This window comes from Anser cygnoides, chromosome 3 (assembly GCF_040182565.1).
Source record: "Anser cygnoides isolate HZ-2024a breed goose chromosome 3, Taihu_goose_T2T_genome, whole genome shotgun sequence".
NCBI lineage: Eukaryota > Metazoa > Chordata > Aves > Anseriformes > Anatidae > Anser > Anser cygnoides.
In genome coordinates, this window is record NC_089875.1 from 51,001,180 (window position 1) to 51,022,549 (window position 21,370).

The 21,370-nt window shown below is 41.6% G+C and overlaps 1 protein-coding gene and 1 long non-coding RNA gene across 9 annotated transcripts in view; one reads left to right on the top strand and one right to left on the bottom strand.

Moving 5' to 3' along the window:
• Positions 1 to 21,370, top strand: part of UTRN (utrophin) — a 375,635-nt gene that overhangs the window by 215,890 nt on the left and 138,375 nt on the right. The window lies entirely within an intron of this gene.
• LOC106039508 (uncharacterized) lies at positions 1,191 to 7,110 on the bottom strand. Its single transcript, XR_001209301.3, has 3 exons — positions 6,925 to 7,110; positions 6,258 to 6,358; positions 1,191 to 1,447 (listed from the first exon to the last, which is right to left on the bottom strand). It is a non-coding gene; the product is annotated as an uncharacterized lncRNA (long non-coding RNA).

The window sequence follows — 21,370 nt, forward strand, 5'->3', positions numbered from 1 at the left end:
GATCGCAGGAATTTTCTGCATCATATATTTAACTATTCCATTTCAAATGCTAAAGAGGAAATTTTTTTTCCGAAAATGAGCAGAAACACTAATCCTTGATAGGGACAAAGTAATTTTAAAGGTTAAAAGTTCAACTCTTAGCAAATTTTTTTTTTTGGCCATTGTTCATCTGCAAAGTGGCACTGTTTCAACTTGTGATTTTTAAGTGAATTTAATTGAACAAATACATAATAGGTTGAGTATTAAAAAATAGTTAAGCTTAATCTGGTTAGGCTGTTAATTATCAGCAGATTTAACTTCAGCTACACTAATGTCCTTTTAATCAGAAAGGGATAATGAAACTAGTAATAGCAAACTCTCAGGAATGATTGAAAGGCTTTGTATAAGCAAGGTGGTAATTTAACCCCAAGTTTTGAGGATATAGTATCTAAAATGGATAAAAGAGTTTGTAACAAATACCACTTTAATCATCTACAGAAGCTGTAGGTTTTCACATTTTGAAAAAGTATTTCTTACTCAAAAATAGCAATAATTTCTGGATGTTTTGTATATTCAAGAATACTTCATGGAAATGAATGATAAAATAATATTGTGGTTGGTTTTGGATTCCTTTGATTCACTGTAGGTCTGTGCTAGCTTGGTGTACTTTTTAACAAGAATTAGCTTTTCAATTTGTACTGAAATCAGTCAAATAAGACCAAATATGACGTCCAACAGAGTCTGTTTGGTCACTCTTGCTTTGAAGAATAATGTAGCTACTGTCAGTACAATGATTTAATTTATAGGCTGAAGATGTGGCAGCTGAATTGCATTGCTTTAATATCGAACTGTTTGTGGATCTGATCTACTTTTCCAATCCTCGTGGAGCTCACTCACCTTTGAGATCTTAGATTACCGCGCTGCAGTTTTCTGGGGGTTCAGTGTCCCTACTTTTTGGTCACTAACTCAGAACATGGCAGTTCCTGTAACCCAGTGCTGAGAAGTTTCTTGATGCAGTTGTTTCAACATTTTTTTTAATTCCCCATTTTTATTAAAGTTGCAATACTGAGCATTGTCTTTCAGGAGAATGTGATAAATATCAAGAAAAGCTTCAGTTGATTTCTGGTGTTTCTAAGCATTCTCATACCTTGGTGCATGTGGACTTCTGTATGGAAAGCAAGTACTGATTGCACACTTTTTCTTTTTTTGATGTTGCTGCTATTGCTCCTATGGATTTTTGCAAATGGTTGTTTTGAGAGCCAGTTTAAAAAAAAAAAAGTGGTGTTTTTGGCAATGGCAGATGCTTATCTAAGCACCACTGAACGCGTTGCTCCATCCAGAACATCAGCAGATGGTGACAGGGGAAACGTGCTGCTCGTTAACTGAGGTTTGTGCAGCATGGGTGTGATGTTTGGACATTTTGATTGCAGCAGGACAGCTGTGTATCAGCATAACCATCTTTTCCATCCTGAAAAAAAAAACAACAAAACAGTCAAAAAGGTCATGTGTGTTCAGTGGGTATTGGCTTATAGCAAGTTAACAGTCAGTGCTCTTACTGTATACAGTGTCATACAATAGTACTTGCAAAAGTATCAAAATGTAAATTAAATGCAAGAAGAAATTGCAACAAATTTTGAACGCTCCCGCGTTTTTAGAACTTCACTGTTGAAATGTGTAAATCTTAATGAACCAGATGCTTCTTTGGTAGGTTTTGTTAGTCTTTTCCCTCAGAGTCCTTTTGTTCTTGAAATCAGAAAATCTTTTGGAACAGTTTCACTTTGTTTTCTAACAGTCTTCTACCATAACAGCAGTCTTCACAGGCATACCGAAAATGTAGCAAATGAACCTAACTTGGGTTCTGAAGCCTTGATGAATATCTTATTCCCTCATTTCCTTACTTAATAAAAATAGCAATAGCAGCAGATTCTTTCATCCACAGATGACAAAGTACTTTGCAGATAGCAACTAATTCTGGTTGCCAAATTGTTCTTGTTTGGCATACTTAACAGAAGTCTTGAATGCTGGAGGCTAACCTGAGATATCACAAGAGCTCACAACAAAGTAATGTCTGGCACTGAAAGAGCAGGTGTCAATCATATACTTCTATCCTCTGTCGTTTCTTTTCTGTATATGTTCACCTAGCACCTTGTTTAATTCTCTTGCAAATAGACGTGGCTGTGTGGTGGTTTGTGTGTTTCAAGTGATGGAAATGTAAATCATCAGATGAGCTCGTCTGGTGGCCTGTTAGCTGGTACCCTCCTTCCCACCAACACTTAGATTTTGTACGTAATTATAGACTAAATATTCCATAATTGCATGTTTTTCAGATGTTATTGCTTTCTAGCCTAAAAGCTGGTCTAAACACTGTTTTCTTTCCCTGGCAATTGGAGGGTAGTTTTTTTGTTGTTGTTTTTGTGTGCTTTTTTTTTTTTTAACTACTGCTTGACCTGGTCTGAGATTTTTTTGACCTTTTTAAGTAAGAAGTATAAAATGCATATAAAATCTTCAGACTTCACAAATGTTGCCAGGTGTGCTTCATAAAATAATGATGGTCCTCTCTTTTCAGAGAAGCATTCTGGTTCTCCCTTCATTTCCTTTATCAGTTTCACTGATACAATTTATTAACAAATCCAAACTAATTCTAGGTCTGTGAGCAGTTGATGCCATTTTCTTCACTGGCAAAACAAAGTAATGTACTTAATTAAAAGAAAAGAAAGTTTGGATTTTCATTGATATCGGCAAAGCAGAACCCAGTTACATTTATATATATATATACATATATATTTATATATATACACACACATATATATAATGACTATGGCCCCTTTATGGGAGCCTGACCCACGTAGGGTTCGTTGATGCAGCCTTCAGGTATGGGTGCTAGGTCCAGTTTAGTAGTGAGTACTTCTGGACTGGGAAGGTGCCTGTGGCACGTCACTTAACAGAAACACGTCTGCTGCCTTAGCATGTAGTAGCTGTGTCTCGGTAAAGCAGCCCAGCAGGACTCCTCTTTAATATCACTGGAGCACTGGCAGTCGTGTTATGTCTGGGCTGAAACAGAGATGACTGGTGGGAAAGTCCTGTGCGCACAGGCCAAGATGTTAAAGAAAGCTCAGTCAGTCCTGTGTTGCTAACAAAAGCTGCAAGAGCATGAGCTGAACTCCTATCAGGGCTCGGGGAAGCGAAGTGGAAGCTTAACTTGAGACACATTTGTCAAAAGCCTTGCATCACTGAATTCACTGCTCACAGATCACCTTTGTTTCAAATGAGCTTGCCTGCAAATGAAATGAAACTTCATAAATTCCTTTTTTTTGGCAGAATTAAGAACCCATTGAGCCCATCAGAGCGTGGAATTGCCAACCTGCTGCTTCAAGCACCATGCTTTTTTCCCCTCTCTCTGAAAGATGGTCATGTGGTTGCAGGTGACATTGCAGAATAGAGCTTAATAAAGGAGAAGAACTGTCCAAGCTCTGCTTTCCTTTCTCCTTTTCCCTCTGCCCAAGGTGATTTTTAAATGCCTTTTTGAGTACGCCATGTAGGGGAGAAGGCAGCAATTATTCCTTGTCAAATTTATGGTTACTTGATTATTTACATCAGCTGAAAGAGGCCAAAATCAATGGGAGCTCTTTTGTGCTAACAGTGGAACTTCATTTCATCCCTGTCAAAGGCCTAATTTGCCTCAGCAACTGCTCTTGTCGAAGTAGGGCACAGCCACTTTCCCTGAAGACCTCTGGCCAAAACTGCTAACGCTGCTCTCCTCTCCTCTGTGCCTAGACAGACAGAAGACGCTTGTACAGAGAAAGCTAACTTAAAAAATTCAAGAGTCATGAATTATGTCTGATATTTTTCTCATTGGTCCTCTTAAGATAGCTTGGTCTCCGTGCAAGTGTATGAGTCTTGAAGCTGAACGTGTTAACTCTGTTGGCCCTCCTGAATCCCCCCTCTGAGAAATGAGTTTTTTGGTTTTGTTTTTTTGAGTTTTCATCCTTGGTCTTTTTCTTTTTTTCATGCTACTCTGTAGAAGTTTGCTGTAAATGCTAAGAGTTACACAAACTGTCAAAGGGCTTATTTGAAGTTACGTTGCTGTTCCTAAGGAAGCTATTTTGTATTTTGTTTGGTGAACGTTGTGTAGACGTACGGCAGCTCACCACTTCCATCAGCATGCAGTGGAGCTGTCCGTGAGCATGTCTGATGGTGCACTACGTGCTACCTCAGCTTCTACTTGAAAATCACTGATATTTATTTAATTATGCCAGTTGTTTTTTACTGTGTAGTGTGACCCCACTTTGTCATAATTTTCATAGGATCCTGACAGGAGCTCAGAACTTCCTCATTCAGGTTCCAATCTGCGTGTTACACATCCTGAGGTGGCAGCAGCCACTGCAGTGCCTGGTCCCTGAAGGAGCCGGGAGATCCAAAGGTACAGCTTCAGTGAAATGCTGGGGGAAAGCGCACAGCCCCTTACAGGGGAGAGATCCCTTTAGCAGGTGTTAGGTTGCAGTAATAACAGCGAAGGCTTCTTTGGTTTTGGAAATGTCTGACACAATAAAAAGAAGCATTTGTCATTTGTGGTGACGTTTTGGAGTTACAGAATGTCATTCTTTGGTGGGCTTTATTTCCTTGCAGGCAGGCTTTCACTAGTTTGTTTTAGCTTTAGTTGTATAAACACTAGGCTTTGCAGAGATGCTTATCGCCTGTAAGGTCCCCAGTCCCAAGGGGAGCTGCAAGTACTCGGCACCCTTGACATGATCCAAGGTTGTTTTTTAACAAATTTGCTCCTTTGCAAATCTGTTCCCTTCTCACATACCCTTTTATTTTTTTATATGTGAGTGGGAAGCACGGAAGAAACAAAAGCTGTGTACGAACACGTGGATATTGTTTGCTGCTTGGTAGCTAGAGGGAGGGTCAGAGAGCGGTTTGCAGATGGGTTCTGATGACGGTTCACAGCACAGCACCCACAGATGCCAGTGACCTGACAGACCTGTTCTAGGTTGAATATCAGACCCAGGCTGATACGTCTACTTATCTCTCATCTGCTTTTCAAGGAGAGAATGGTGAAGCATGAAAGGTAATAATTTTCATCTTTGATTAGTAAGCACACAGTCAATTTTGTGTTTGTTTTTGCTGCTGTTTTAAAGTAACCAGAGAACAGTAATATAGCTCAATGTATTGGACAAGTTGCTTCAATTAGGAGCATGTTTTTACAAGTGAATGTAGACAACCAATATATATGCTGAAGAAGGATTTTAGAGAAAAATGCAACTTGCGCGTTTGTCTCATTCTGGCCTGAAGTTTTAATAGCTGTGTTTTATCAAATATGCCAAAGACCCTGGGCTCTTCCTCAGCTGAATGGGTTTTGATGTTTTCCGTTTTCTTCTTCCCAACATTCCTTCATTTTGCACAGGCTGCATTAAGTTACCCTTTGCCGTGTTGAGCCTTCCACGTTATCACTGAATGGCTGATTAGGCACAAACTTCTTAGGTGGAAACTCTCTAGAAGAGGCCTTCAGATGGGGAAATGTGAGCATTTCAGTTCTCAGCCTTCATCCACAGTGATTCTCAACTGCATGCCAGGGGTAGGGAAATGCAAGGGGCAAGTGCCTTGCCCGTTGCAGCTCTTTGGGTCGGAGCATTTCACGTGCGCGCTCGCTGCAGGCGCTGCCTACCATTCCGTACTGATCCTCTTGCTCTTCTGTGTTGGTGTTGCTTAGGAAGCCCCTTTTAGTGTGTGTTTATTCCACATAGACGAACATGCAGAGGGTTCTCCCACCCCCACAACTTAATGGAAACTTTTTCTGTTAGGTGTTTTTGTGCTTGCTTCCCTTCTCCCTTCGTCAGGACTTTAAACGTGCAGAAAGGCCAACAAGATTTGATCCCTTTTGGATCAAATGTTAATGCATGTGTAGTGAACTGGTATATCTTTTTCACCAGCATGACTGCCAAGTGTATTATTTTTACTCATACCTGCAGTTCTGAATTAGCCCTCAACAAGGGCTAATCTTTCTCTAAACCGCAAGTTTTTCTTTAAAACAAACCAAAAACGATATGAATGAATGTAAAGCACTTTTTTGTTTTGTTTTTACATTTTCTTTGCCTTTAATTTTACTGCATGCTGGTCAAAACTTTTCAGTGTGAAGCAATTTTTTGTGAGGTTCTGAAATAAAAAAAAAAAATCAAAAACCCTTTGAGAAATTATAACTGATTAAAGCCAACGTGGGTTTAGTCGCAAATACTGTAAGGTGAACCAGTGTGCTTGTGTCCTGATGAAGATGATCTCACCTTCATGCTGCACTTTTATGGGCAAATCCTCAGCTTCCTTCCTCCAGCACAAACTCAGGCATTTCTGAATAGAGGGTGGAGTCCTTGGCTTTAAATGACAGCTAAATGAGAGTAAAAGCATACAATAATTCAATGGAAATGGAGCTTCTGACCAGCCTTAAACAAAATAAAAAAGCTCTGCCTGAATAAATTTGGAAAACCTATTTGTTTCTTTTAAAGTAGCTAGTAATAAAATGGGGCTAGAGAAGCCTCAGGCACGCTATATTTAAATAAGCTTCTTGTTCAAGTCAAAGCTAAAGCTGCAGTTATGGATAATGCAGCTTACATTTATTTCAAGAATAAAGATTATATTATCATAATTTCAATTGTAAATGCTCTTTACTTTTGTCAACAGGCCACTGATAAGATCTCTACGTGAGCCTCTTAGTTGACAAAATGGCACAGCGTGCAGAAAGATAATAAACCTTCTGTGAGGAAATTTGGTTCAGTGCTTTAATAGCTGTAGTCAGATTGGGTACTTCAAAAAGAAAAGTGCGCTTGCAGCCCTAGCACTGAGAAGCCTGGTGGTAAGTTCTGAGCTCCTCTGTGTGAGTGTGCTCAGAGCCCTTGGCAGCCTCCTTTCCTGCAAGGATGCCCTTCCCTCGAGCACCTTGTTTGCTGGGCTCACCTTGCCTCAGACGAAGGAGCCGTAGTGCCATCGGGGAGCAGGGCAGCCCCATTGCACACATCCATCCATCTGTTGCACAAGGCTGGCACTGGGGCCAGCAGAGACAGCAGGCACAGCCTGGTTCAGCCTTCGCACTTCACTTTGGTTTTGAGCATATACAAGAGAGTGATGACAGCTTTCCCATTCCCTTCGTTCCTTCTCCTGAATAAACGGATTTGCTCCACTTCTTAAGCCTTTTGTGGGTGTATCCTCTGAAACATTAATTACAGCCAGCAACTTGTTGGGTTCCAGAACGTACTGAGAATGTTCATTGTAGTTCTCCCTTGTCCTGTAACGGGTTTGGGGTTGATTCCCTGGAACACAGCTGGTCCTAGCAACCCAGGCAGGGGCGGCTAGATCTTTTTTTGAGAGGGAATGAGGATGTCCTGACTTCAAAAGTACTACAGATGCCAAAAATGAAGTCCACAGATGCCACAGATTTGACCTTTGGCATTCATCCACTTTTCTGGATTTTGCACTGGGTAGTCTTTAGCCAGAAAAAGAGTTTATTAAACTGACTGTGGTTATTGGAATAGATTATCACATAGAAAACTTAGTTCTAAACCAGGCATTAATCATCATTATGTGCTCTGTTTCTTTTATTTTGTTGTGTCTGTTAAACTTGCTGAGCTCAGAATCAGGTCTGGGGGTTGGCCACTGAGAGTCTGACCAAACACCTCCTTGTCTTTCCTTCATATCCTGCTGAAAAAAAAAAACAACTTGAAGGACTCCACAGAATACTGAAAGGCAAAAACAAACAGGGGAAAATACACCTGAAAAATAGAAGCGTGTTGCCAGTTTAACACTTAAAAGAGGTAAACATGAATTTGCGGCTAGCAATCACATACAGCAACCTTAAAAGAAACAGGGTAGGAGCTGTTCAGTGGTACATTTTTGGAAGCTGCATATAAACAGGTGCTTCGTAGTGAGGCTTTATGTTCTCCCTCTGGTAAATATTGGGAATCATTTTAAGAAATTGAATTTGTGAACAATTAGAAAATAATAATAATAATTATGGGAATGGAGTGCAAAACAACCCATCTAAAGCAAAGGCTTGTTGTTCAGCCATTGCAATGGTGAACTCTTTTTTTCCTGTTGGAGATGCTAAAAGGATCGGCAGCATGACACGAAAGGTTGTTCTCAACTGTTCTGGTGCTCTAAAGCATGTGGTATTCCCTTGGAAGCCCTTAGATAATGGGTGTTAGAAGTGTTAATGTGGGGATAAGATTTTAAATCCAGCAATAATAAAACGTACAGTGACTGGCTCCCTTGATGCCTTATGAAAAGTGAAGTCTTATACTCTGTTCTTAAATTTTAAGGTCTTTGGGTGAGCCTTGTCTGTGCTTTCAGTTTATAACTGTAGTGCTTTATAACTGCTTTATAGGCTTATTTTCATTTAAAGCAAAGGCATTTTTAGCAGGATCTGAGCGACTTGGACCTCTCATTTTTTTCCTTAAACTGAGGTGTTGCATTACAGTTTTTTGGTCTTTGCCTCAGAGATTTAAAGCAAAATTAACTTATTTCTGGTTACATTCCTGTGTAACAGGATAGCGGAACTGTCATTTGTACATTGGAACGAATGCTCCTTCCTTGTGGTTGAGTTCTAGGCAATGAATGTGAAAAAGATTCTACCCATTTTTGTGTCAGGTACAAAATAGAATAATTTTATTACTTAATAGCATTGAACATTTGTGATCCTTCATCAAAACTTAGATTTCTAAAGGCTTTTTACATTAGCTGTGCCACTTACTGATTTATCAAGTATTTATGCACCTTAACTACTTCAGTTTTTTAAAAAAATGTTAATCATACAAATGTTCTTTTTATGTGTTCATTGAAGACAGAGATAAGGAAATTAGATATGACATAAAATAGAGAATCTAAATAGGAAAAATCAAGTTATTTGAAAAGTTCAGAAACAGAAAACCCAGTGAATCCCAAAGCATCTAATTTTACTACTCCTCCTTATGCATAAAGTAGTTGAAGTTCTGCTTGATGGCTGTTGAACACAGAAAAAGATAGTCATGTTTACTTGCCTGTTTATTTGCCTGTTAGTTACCTTAAAAAAGACAAAGTTAAGCTTAGCTTGCAATATTTAGTAGTTGTAGAAGTTGTCTTGCTGCCAAAAACCTAATTTCATCATGCATTCACGTTGTCATGAATTGGCCCTGTGATGTATATTTATGACCATTTACTTTAAAGTTAATAAATCTGTCTCATACATCTTCTAATCATTTGCTAATGATGAATATTAGTAGTGCTATCTTCCGTTCTCTTATCTTTCTACCATGCTTTTGAGATTCTGATGCTGGAGAGAGAAGTTAAAAATCAAGAGGTAAAAAATGAGCCAGAACTTTCCTTGCACTTCATGAAAGAAAAGTATAAGAGCGTTTGTTATGATCATGTTGATGGCTGAGATCACTTTCATGTTCGCGAGCCCTTTGTGACCAAAGTTCAAGTGTGAATTTCCTAGAAATTGCAGACTGTATATTTCTCTTACAGTCTCTTCAATCTTCAGAGTATTGGAAGTGCTAGAGATTTCGCGCATTGTGTCTCTAGAGCCAAATGCTGTTGTGTGCACTTTATTTATAGTGCCAAATCCAGCTCCAGCAGCAGTTTGGAGTGAGGGCATGAGGTGTGTTTTGTTGTTGCAAAAGAGCTTTTTGCAGAAAGAATGAAACAAGGTTCCCCAGGAGATGCAAGCCTTTTTTTGTGACTAATCACAGGTCTGTAGTGCTGGTTTGGTTTTTTCTGGCCCACAATGATGTTGGATTTTTAAGTCCTAATTGCTTGGTGTCTGCTTGATTAATGGAATTAAGCTTAACTATTTTCCTTGTCAGTAAAGCAATTACTGACTTAGGTAGTAACTGGATGAGCTACTTTCTCTTGGCAGTGCTTAACCTTGGAGGAGGATTCTTCTGAGGTCAATATGATGAAGGACATTCATCTAGCTGCCCTGTGTGCATAAGGGACGGAACGCAGAATACAAAGGAAACTCAGACCTAGATATGTGCTAGGAAACTAAGTGGGATTCAATCAAGTTAGTTGGTCAAAAAAATGCAGTATTTAATTCTTGTCTTAGTTTGGAGCAGTATTTCTCTATAATCCTTGCTAGCTATGCAAATTCAGTATTACATCCAAATTCTTTCCAGGATAAAGTAAAGATGAGTGTCTACTGCTAGAGCAGTAACTAGAAGCTTACTCCAGGGAACAGATGTGCCAAATATACTTAACAGGATAATATTCAAAAAGGAGAAATACAGCAGGTATAAGCACAGTGGGCTCAGTTATGTCTCCTATAGCAGAACTGTTGTAGGCGTAGCGAAGAAGTATGCCATGGAGCATGGATGCCTGGAGGCAATTATACATGTAAAAATCATAAAGCCTGCAGGATACCAAGGAGTGGGCAGCTGAGCAGAGAAAAGAATTTGCTGTAACTTTTAAAAGCCACAGTAAGTAAGGTGGTTTCTTACCCTCTCATTCCCTATTTAGAAGTGCTTGCAATAAGCAGATGAGGGCTTTAAGCAGCACCTACAGCACAGAAAGATATGTGTGCAGGAGCTGTGGAAATTCAGTTCTCTGCACTCTTGTCCTTCACCTCCAGTCTATTTGTGGTGTGTTCTCCCATCCTTGCACGCTTTGCATAGATAGCTTCCTTGAAGCACCTCAATCCAGAATAGCCACAACTGCATTTTAGGGGTTACTTTCTGAAACTTTCAGTTGTTTCTGTTCTCTCTACAGATGTTGCTGATCAGTCATAAGGTGTGTTGTGAGCTTCACTGCTTTCTTTATACACTAGATGTGGTAAAAAGGAATATAATTTATTCTAGTTAAATTCCATAACTAGACAGTTGGCTTAGGGAATCATTGCACAGTTACTGAGAAGAGTCAATATTCTTTCTGAGCTACAACATTTCAGCCCTCATCCTCTAATGAGTTCTCAGGATTTAATCCCATGCTTTGAAAATCAATTTAGATGAAGACAAGGCTGTCCTATGGTATCAGTCATAAGGTATTTAACATAAACCTTCCACCAGGTATTTTTCTTTATCTACTACCACACAGTTCAGTTTGGTTGCTGAGGCATTGTGGGTTGCTGTTTTGATCCACTATTCACAGCATGAAAATATTTATTTTAACTGTTAGTAGGACATCCCTGTAATCAAGGGCCATTTGTCTTTTTTTTTTTTTTTGAACTTAAACGAACCCCACCTTTTTGGTAAATTAAAATGAAGTGCTTTCATATTTCTTGCCAGATGAGGAGATTGACCTCCCGTGGTTTGATAGAAATATTTAGTAGATGTCCAGTTGCTATATTCAACAGAGTAATTTTGTTATGACTGCTCCTCAATAGCATGTTATAGTTAATAAAAGCACATTTCTCAATAACAGTTATAGTGATGCCAACTTCAAAGACAAAAAGTTAGTTAAAATAACACAAATTACTTGTTTTATATTCTTTAAATACAGAAGATCATCATGCTAATGGTTATGCTAGTAATTCAAATTGCCTTTTTTTTTTTTTTTAATGTAGCAAATGACTGGCCAGTATTTAAATACAGAACTAAAAGTTTACAGATGAAACAAATATTTATGGCTGAAATTAGAGTTCATATTGGATGGGGAGAGTGCAATTCTCTGTGGCTTTAGATCCAGGTGATGGCACTTCTTCCTGCAATATAAGGTTGCTCAGTTAGCTGGGAATGTAAGACAAGGTAGAGCATATAATAAATATGTGCAGGCTATGTAAAAAGTTTGTAATAGGCCACTTATCCTTGCAGCGTGGCAAAATGATAAATTATGCCATATAGCTGTAATGGCACTGTATTCTGTTTAGGTACTTGAGTCTAATGCCATTGCTTAGAAGTAAGTTGACTGCAGTATGTGATTTGATTTTTTTTTTTATTATAATTTTTTATTATTATATTTGGTGTGATTATTGCAAGCAAGCACAGATATCTTATGCCTGAAGAGGAAAAACCATGAGGAAAGGAAACTAACAGTCTTAGAAGGAGATTTCCTCACCGAACTTCTTATAGACTAGCAATCAATAGGAGTATTTTATTCAGCCACCAGTAGTACTTAGGAAAGAACAACCTGATGATGAAATCCCTGCCTGGCATGAAAGCCAGTTATCCGCCATACTGCTTGCTGCCTCCTTCATTCTGTCAGTCAGGGTCAGCATTAAAACCTTCATGTTCCTATCAATCCCATAAGTGGAATTCAGGTCTCAATCTCTTGTACAGTAAATTCTGCAGTGGCTCTATGCCTGACATGGATGCTGTAGTGGTACTTGCCTGCATATTTCTCTTTAATGTATGATGTAGCTGTAGCCCAAGTATGGGATATTTCAGCAGGCCTGTGTTCTGAACACAATTTTGCAAGGTTCTGCTTTTAGGGATGAGTACTTCTGGGAACTGCAAAGAAATTAAAACATGCAAGTGATTTATATTCAAATCCAAAAAGTTAGAAAATCATAGCTGATTCATAAAGCTGAATGCCATGTGAAAGCCAAACAAGTCAAAAATAAGAGGAGAAACCCACCGCCAAGTTCTTTAATGCTCTTTCATGGCAATGTAACATTACTTGTCCCCAGGACTGCATTACATTATCTAGAAATTTAGCAAATTTTATTTTGGAGATTTAATGCTATGTCTCATAGCCCATTTTTTAAGGAAGGCTGCAGGCTATCTGTGCTTATGTCTGTCTTGGACTTGGAGGGCAGACTTTGAGCTGTTCAGGACACTGGTTGGCAGAGTCCCTTGGGAGGTGGTTCTGAAGGGCAGAGGAGTCCAGGAAGGCTGGGCACTCCTCAAGAAGGAAATCTTAATGGCTCAGGAGCGGTCTGTTCCCATGTGCCCGAAGACCGGCCTGACTGAACAGAGAGTTGTGGCTTGAGTTTAGGAAAAAAAAGAGGGTTTATAATCCTTGGAAAAGAGGGCAGGCCACACAGAAGGATTATAAGGATGTTGTAAGGATGTGTAGGGACAAAATTAGAAAGGCCAAAGCTCATGTGGACCTCAATCTGCCTACTGCTGTTAAAGATAACAGAAAATGTTTTTATAAATACATTAACACGAAAAGGAGGGCTAAGGAGAATCTCCATTCTTTACTGGATGTGGGGGGAAACTTAGTGACAAGGGATGAGGAAAAGGCTGAGGTGCTTAATGCCGCCTTTGCGTCAGTCTTTACCGGCTAGACTAGTCGTTCTCTGGATACCCTGTACTCTGAGCTGGTGGAAGGGGATGGGGAGCAGGATGTGGCCCTCACAATCCACAAGGAAATGGTTGGCAACCTGCTACAGCACTTGGATGTACGCAAGTCGATGGGGCCGGACGGGATCCACCCAAGGGTACTGCGAGAACTGGTGGAAGAGCTGGCCAAGCCACTTTCCATCATTTATCAGCAGTCCTGGCTATCGGGGGAGGTCCCAGTCGACCGGCGGCTAGCAAATGTGACGCCCATCTACAAGAAGGGCCGGAAGGTTGACCCAGGAAACTATAGGCTTGTTAGTTTGACCTCAGTGCCAGGGAAGCTCATGGAGCAGATTATCTTGAGTGTCATCACGTGGCACTTACAGGGCAACCAGGCAATCAGGCCCAGTCAGCATGGGTTTATGAAAGGCAGGTCCTGCTTGACTAACCTGATCTCCTTCTATGACAAAGTAACACGCTGGGTGGATGAGGGAGAGGCTGTAGATGTGGTCTACCTTGACTTCAGTAAGGCTTTTGACACCGTTTCTCACAGCATTCTCCTCAAGAAACTGGCTGCTCGGGGCTTGGACTGGCATACTCTTTGTTGGGTTAAAAACTGGCTGGATGGCCGGGCCCAAAGAGTTGTGGTGAATGGAGTTAAATCGAGTTGGAGGCCGGTCACTAGTGGAGTCCCCCAGGGCTCAGTGCTGGGGCCAGTCCTCTTTAATATCTTTATCGATGACCTGGATGAGGGGATCGAGTGCAAGTTTGCAGTAAGTTTGCAGATGACACCAAGTTAGGTGCGTGTGTCGATCTGCTCGAGGGCAGGAAGGCTCTGCAGGAGGATCTGGATAGGCTGGACCGATGGGCTGAGGCCAACTGTATGAAGTTCAACAAGGCCAAGTGCCGGGTCCTGCACCTGGGGCGCAACAACCCCAAGCAGAGCTACAGGCTGGGAGATGAGTGGCTGGAAAGCTGCCTGGCAGAGAAGGACCTGGGAGTATTGGTTGATAGTTGGCTGAATATGAGCCAGCAGTGTGCCCAGGTGGCCAAGAAGGCCAACAGCATCCTGGCTTGCATAAGAAACAGTGTGGCTAGCAGGACTAGGGAAGTGATGGTCCCTCTGTACTCGGCTCTGGTGAGGCCGCACCTCGAGTACTGTGTTCAGTTTTGGGCCCCTCGCTACAAGAAGGACATGGAGGTGCTTGAGCGAGTCCAGAGAAGGGCGACCAAGCTGGTGAGGGGTCTGGAGAACAAGTCTTACGAGGAGCAGCTGAGGGAGCTGGGCTTGTTCAGCCTGGAGAAGAGGAGGCTCAGGGGTGACCTTATCGCTCTCTACAGGTACCTTAAAGGAGGCTGTAAAGAGGTGGGGGTTGGTCTATTCTCCCACGTGCCCTGTGACAGAATGAGGGGGAATGGGCTAAAGTCGCACCAAGGGAGGTTTAGGTTGGATATTAGGAAGAACTTCTTTACTGAGAGGGTTGTTAGGCATTGGAATGGGCCGCCCAGGGAAGTGGTTGAGTCACCATCCCTGGAGGTCTTTAAAAGACATTTAGATGTAGCCCTTAGTGATATGGTTTAGCGTAGGACTTGTTAGTGTTAGGTCAGAGGTTGGACTTGGTGATCTTGGAGGTCTCTTCCAGCCTAGATGATTCTGTGATGTAGTACAGGACTCTGTCACTGAATACGGTGAATATTGCCCAGGGTAGGCTGCCTGCTGTCTATGACTGATCCCTGTAAAAATAACTTTCCAAGGCAAACCGAGGATTTTACTCTTTAAGGAAGGGAAGAAAAAGTCAAGCCAGTGCAATGTTTTGGTCCTATGCTGTAGGAATATTGCATGTAATTCATTATCATTATTCATGGTCACATTCACCACTGCAATAGATATCTAAATTAAGAGGAAAATTGGGCAGTCATGTTTATGTGACTTCTGTCTTATCCTGCTATTTATTTCTCTCTATTGCAGCAGCTTGGTGCGTCCATCTGTCTTGATGGATTCCTGGTCCTCGGGGTGCTATGTCACTGGAGTGACCTGGCTTCTGGCAGAGGTTACCAGCGGGGCTGTGCTAGAAGAGCTCTCCTTAGAAACCCACACATTGGGTTCAATTGGCAGTGAGCCTCAGTGTAGGTAGCGCCTCGTTGGAGCTGTGCGTTAACTTTGTAATGTAAATGCTGATCTGCTGCAGAAGGGAGAAGGCAGCTCTCCTTCCTAGTCTGATCAAATTGACACCAAGCATTTTGCAAGGCAGGCGAAAATACCACAGTGCTTTTGAACAAGTCAATTCTTTGTGTTTCTGCCTGGAGCTGCGTGTCTTGAGTGAAACGAGGGTGTATTGATTTGCTGTAACCACCTATTGACCTCTGCATCCTTCACATCTGAATCGCACAAGAGGGAATGCTATTCTTTTAATCTTTTTGTTGTTGAGTTATGTAAGATATATGTATGCTCCGTGTATATACAACCTTGTTAATTCACTCTTAAGATTCTTGCTGCTGTTTATTTTTTCATTTATGTTCTAGAAAAAACTCATTTTTCTATCTTTAGTTTGTATTCCAAAGTCAAATTGTGCTTAGCATGACAGTTTTCTTGTTCTATTGCACGTCATCTCAAGTATGAAGCAAATCCTTTATATAGTGTCTTTGCACATACTTAATTTCATTTTGCAGAGATTATCTATGTGAAAGACTCCTATCCTTTCTGAATCTGAACTTCAGAGGTGTAAGATCATGTGAAAGTCAATTGGATATTTTTCCTTCCAGAGGAAATGGAAAAACTTTTTTCCTTTTTTTTAGTCAGTTTTGATTTTATTTTTCTTTTTTTTTTTTCCTTTTTTATTTTTTATTTTTAAGTCAGACATTGATTCTTCACTTGTGTGCAGTTCCTTACCATTCAGTTACTTCTGGATTTATACTTGATAAAAAGTTGTGGGGGAGGAGGGGGTTGAATAGGTTATTTACAGCACTAAGTTTTTAGACGTACAGTTCTGCTATTAGTTTTATAACTTCTTCATTAAGTCTTGCTAAATGGGGAAGCTCTTATGCCTGGATTTGCCAGGCATGCAATTCAGAACAGAACTCCCAAAACCAGTTGTGAGCAGTCACGTAATTGTAGCTCTACGTTGCAGTCTGCTGTGCTGACCTTCCTTATTGTACCGTTGATGAAAGTGCTTTTTCAGTTGATGGTCATTGCATTTTGCAGGCTGCCATTAGTAACATTACTGATGGACAGAAAGTACGCTTAGCTGGTTTTATTACTTTTATCCAGTTTTATGTTATTATTTAATATTTGTGAGAAAATGTGCCAAACTAGTTTAATATCAAAATGTAACAAAAAGTTCCCATGTACGTGATCCTCTGCAGCAGTGTCTTTAATGCATTAGTAGTATGTAATTCTTCAGCAAGGTTTGAAATTCCCATTTATGGATCTTGGTATCTACAAGAGTATTTGGAAGGAATGGCACCAGTAACATAAGAGTTTCTGCTCGTTTCCATCTGTTGAAGATCAGGTATTTACATGAGGGCTCGCAGCATCATAGTATGAATTTCTTTGGACTTCAGCACTCAAATATTTCATTTGTGTATGAGCTGTAGTTTTCACTGTAAGATTCCATTCTCATTACCAGCAGTGGTTGTGGAGTTACGTTTACAGAAAATAATGACAAATGTGATCAGGAAAATTTTAGTAGGAATCACAGAATCGAAGGGGTTGGAAGGGACCTCAAGAGATCATCGGGTCCAACCCCCCTGCCAAAGCAGGTTCCCTCGAGCAGGTTGCCCAGGTAGGCATCCAGACAGGCCTTGAGTATCTCCAGAGAAGGAGACTCCACAGCCTCCCTGGGCAGCCTGTTCCAGTGCTCCAGAAAATTACATAAATAGTGTAAAGATAGATGTCTTAGAGCAAGTGTCGTATTTCTGGAATTTATGATCCAACATTGGCATATCTACAGAACTGCTGTCAATGTAGATGCTGTATTAAATATTTGTCAACGTAGAGATTATTTCTTCTGTATTTTTTTTTCTTCCACAAATGCAGAATTTCTCTGCACTACATGCTGCATTATATTTTCATGTGAAAGGGCCACTGAAGAAGTCATTAATTTATTCAAAGGCATTTTACTGGAAGCATTGGTCCAATAATGTACATAGATGCATAAATGCTATTACCTTTTTTACAGAATTCTGCAGAATGGCACCTATCCAGGGCATTTTTGTTTACATGTAGTAGTATTGAAAGACCTAGAATATATGTTTCTTGACGGTAACAGAAAATTGGGAAACAAACTATCTAAGTATGAAGCCTGAGAGTAAAATTAATGTGAATATTTAAAGTCCTGAGTCATGCAGCCTCATTATAATCCAGTCTAGAACCTATTTTTTATGTGTACTAGCACCTCTGAAATCGATTTAAGCACGCTTTTCTTTCTGTATTTGTATTTTTTTTCTGCTAGAGCAGTAGAATGAATCCTTATTGTAAAGGAGAATCGGGATCTAAACTTTGTCTTGCAGGAAGACAGAATGAGTCTCAGACAGACTCTAGTTAAGTCACTCTACTGGATGTAGGAATAGAAGGTATTTTGAGCAAGTTTGCTGATGACACCGAACTTGGAGGAGTTGTGGACTCGAATGAGGGTGGAAAGGCCTTGCAGAGGGATCTGGATAGGTTGGAGAGCTGGGCGATCACCAACCGCATGAAGTTCAATAAGAGCAAGTGCCGGGTCCTGCACCTGGGACGGGGAAACCCTGGCTGCACGTACAGACTGGGCGATGAGACGCTGGAGAGCAGCCTAGAAGAGAGGGATCTGGGGGTCGTGGTAGACAGCAAGTTGAATATGAGCCAGCAGTGTGCCCTGGCGGCCAGGAGGGCCAACCGTGTCCTGGGGTGCATCAAGCACGGCATCGCTAGTAGGTCAAGGGAGGTGATTGTCCCGCTCTACTCTGCGCTGGTGCGGCCTCACCTCGAGTACTGTGTGCAGTTCTGGGCACCACAGTATAAAAAGGACATGAAACTGTTGGAGAGTGTACAGAGGAGGGCTACGAAGATGGTGAAAGGCCTGGAGGGGAAGACGTACGAGGAACGGCTGAGGTCACTTGGCCTGTTCAGCCTGGAGAAGAGGAGGCTGAGGGGAGACCTCATCACAGTCTACAACTTCCTCGTAAGGGGGTGTCGAGAGGCAGGAGACCTTTTCTCCATTAACACCAGTGACAGGACCCGCGGGAATGGGGTTAAGCTGAGGCAGGGGAAATTTAGGCTTGACATCAGGAGGGGGTTCTTCACAGAGAGGGTGGTTGCACACTGGAACAGGCTCCCCAGGGAAGTGGTCACTGCACCGAGCCTGTCTGAATTTAAGAAGAGATTGGACTGTGCACTTAGTCACATGGTCTGAACTTTTGGGCAGACCTGTGCGGTGTCAAGAGTTGGACTTGATGATCCTTAAGGGTCCCTTCCAACTCAGGATATTCTATGATTCTATGATTCTATGATTCACTCTTGTAGGATGGTTTTACTCTCTCATAACATTTTTTTAGTTTTTTTTTTTTGTAAGTGGTTAACTTGGAAAAGAACAGTATTTGAACATGATTTTACATGCTTCATTGTCTGATGGATGTTTTAAGTCTTAGTAGGGTCTATTACAGATCACTAGTGAATTTTAAATGAGCCTTTTTTAAGGAGGGAAAAAAACCCTGATATTTTATTAGAATTAACTTTATGACTTAAATTTTGAATGCATGCTCTTCTTGCTGGCTGTGTCAGAGCACCATCAAGACTGGGTAGCCTAGAAAGTTTTGTAAGGTGTGATCTAAGACTAGACCTTGCCCTTTGCTTCTGTGCATTTTTGTCTTAGTTTTACTTCCTGTAGGAATGCACTATGCTTTTGTAGAGAAGGAGAAGCTCCTCACTTGGCATGTGGCACAAGGCCACACTGGGCATAAATAACTCCTTGCTGCATCACACAGCCGGGTTCCACGCACAGGCTGCTGCACTGCTCTGCAACATCTGCAAAATTATCATGGGAAAGACAGTGCCCAGAGGATCGGCCGTCAGGGATTTGGGCAGGGTACCGTGCTGATTTTAATCAAAAAGTATTTCCTAATGATGCATTTTTTTTATCACCTCTGATTATTGTGATGGGAGGGGCAGACCGACAGCATTTTGCCAGCAAAGGGGGTAAAACTGCACTACTAAGGCATGCTCCCCCAGATGTCCTGCCAAAGTCTGTGAACTCAAATAAGGTCAGACAATGTGTGTTAGCTCCTACTGTGTGCTGCAAATAGTAGCGGGCTGTTGCTGGTCAGTGTTTTCGTTCTGTGTTGTTGATACTTGTATAAATAGATTTTGCTTAAAGATGCTCTAGCAAGATCGTGCAGGGCTGCAGCTGCCTTCTTGCTGCTATCATCAACTTACGAACCCTGGGTAAACCACAGATTTAGCAGCCCTGCAAGATTGCTAGTCACTTATGAGTCTGTAGGTTTTGTTTTAAGGTTGTTGTGTGATAGACTTTTGTGGATTGGAAAGAGATTTTAAGAAATGCTAAATTAAATGTATTTTCTTTTAGATAGGATTTTTAAGTCTTCAAGGGGAGGGGGGAGGCAGTTCTCTGTTCTGTACTACTTAAGGGAAGTGTAGAACAGAGAAAAAAGTAGATCAGAAACTGAGGCTCCATAGAGCACTAGCTGGTTTTAGTCAGTCACTGGGAATTTTGGGGGGAAGTATCAGCGAATAAACATTCAACAAATGTTAGTGTGTGTGTAACTGAAAGAGAACATTTATGAGATTAAGCAATACGTGGGGCAAATAACATCTGCAATTGTTGCAGAATTGACTGCTGTTGCCTTCGTAATTGGGCTTTTTGCTTCTATAACCAGTGGAATATATTCAGTCAGTTTGCTACCCATCAGCAGGGCAGCAACACTATTCTAGTTCTGCCTTTTTCATTTGGAAAACTTTTCTGTTTATTTTGCAAGCACTTCTGCAGTTTGTGTAATATGCCCACGCAAATCATACAGACATGCAGTGAAGTACAAATAAAGTGAAAATCCATCTACTGCCAGGGTACTTGTTTTCCAAAGTTAATTCTTAAAACCCCAACCCATACCGGCTAGATCAGTATGACCCGATAGCTGAGAATGATTTTAAAGACTGTTTTGTTGTTAGTGGCTCTATTGGTGCTTCAAATGACAATTCGGTGAATTAAAAGAGAAAGTAAAAGCAGCACATGATTCCCATATGGCCATAGGAGTAACACTTGTACCAGATTTTGCAAGAGATCAGTTGGTTTGTTTTTAACTATCCATTTTCTGACTTGCTGGCAACTACTGCTGAAACTTTTTTTTTTCCTTTTTCTGTCAGTTGAGTAATGTGTGGTTGTACGGAAGGCATTAATAGTAGCTTAAATAGGCCTTCACAGGCACACACGCTGTTTCAAGTGGGAATGATTTAAAATGGAGTGATTTCCTAGTAGCCAGCCTCCGGGCGTCAGGTTTCCTGCTAAAAGGCCGGCGAAGGCCTCCTGCGAAAACAAGCTGCATATGGCGAGCCCCGGGTCATGAGGGAGCCGAGGAGGCTTTCTGGAGCACCGGCTGCTTTTACAGCTTCGCAATCTGTTTGGTGGCAGAATAGCCGCTCTCCCTGGCGGTGGGAAGGGAGAGGGCCGGGTGACGAGAGGTGCGTGAGGATTTTTGGGCCGGGGCAGCCACAGAGGTGGCGGTGGCTTTGCAGCGGGGAGGCCTCCGGGAAGGGGGAGTGTGCTTGGCTGCGGAGCTGCACGAGGGCTGCTGGAAGGGAGGATGCTGATTAAAATAATAAACAAATGTCGGGGATAGATTACCACACGGCTGTCAGAGCCGCCGGGACCAAAGGAGGAGATCCCCAGCGAAGGCTTTGGAGGTTGCAGCATGATCTTCTGCCGGAGACTTCTTTTTATTATTGTTGACTAAATGAAGGAAGTGACTTTTTAGATTACTTTTAACGGGCCTTAGCTGTTCTGTGGTGCGGCATCCCCGAGCGAAGCGGGTCGGGCGAGGAGGCTTGGACGTGGCCTGGCCATCGCCACAGCAACAGCAGCCTGCTGGTGGCCTCCTGCCCAGCCCTGCTGCTGTGCGTCCTGGGCTGAAGTGTGCCTCGTCCCACTTCGACTTCTCTGAAAAGCTGGCTTTTGGTGCTTTCTAGAAGCAGAAGTTTCTCTGGGGATTTTCTTTTTTTTTTTTTTCTT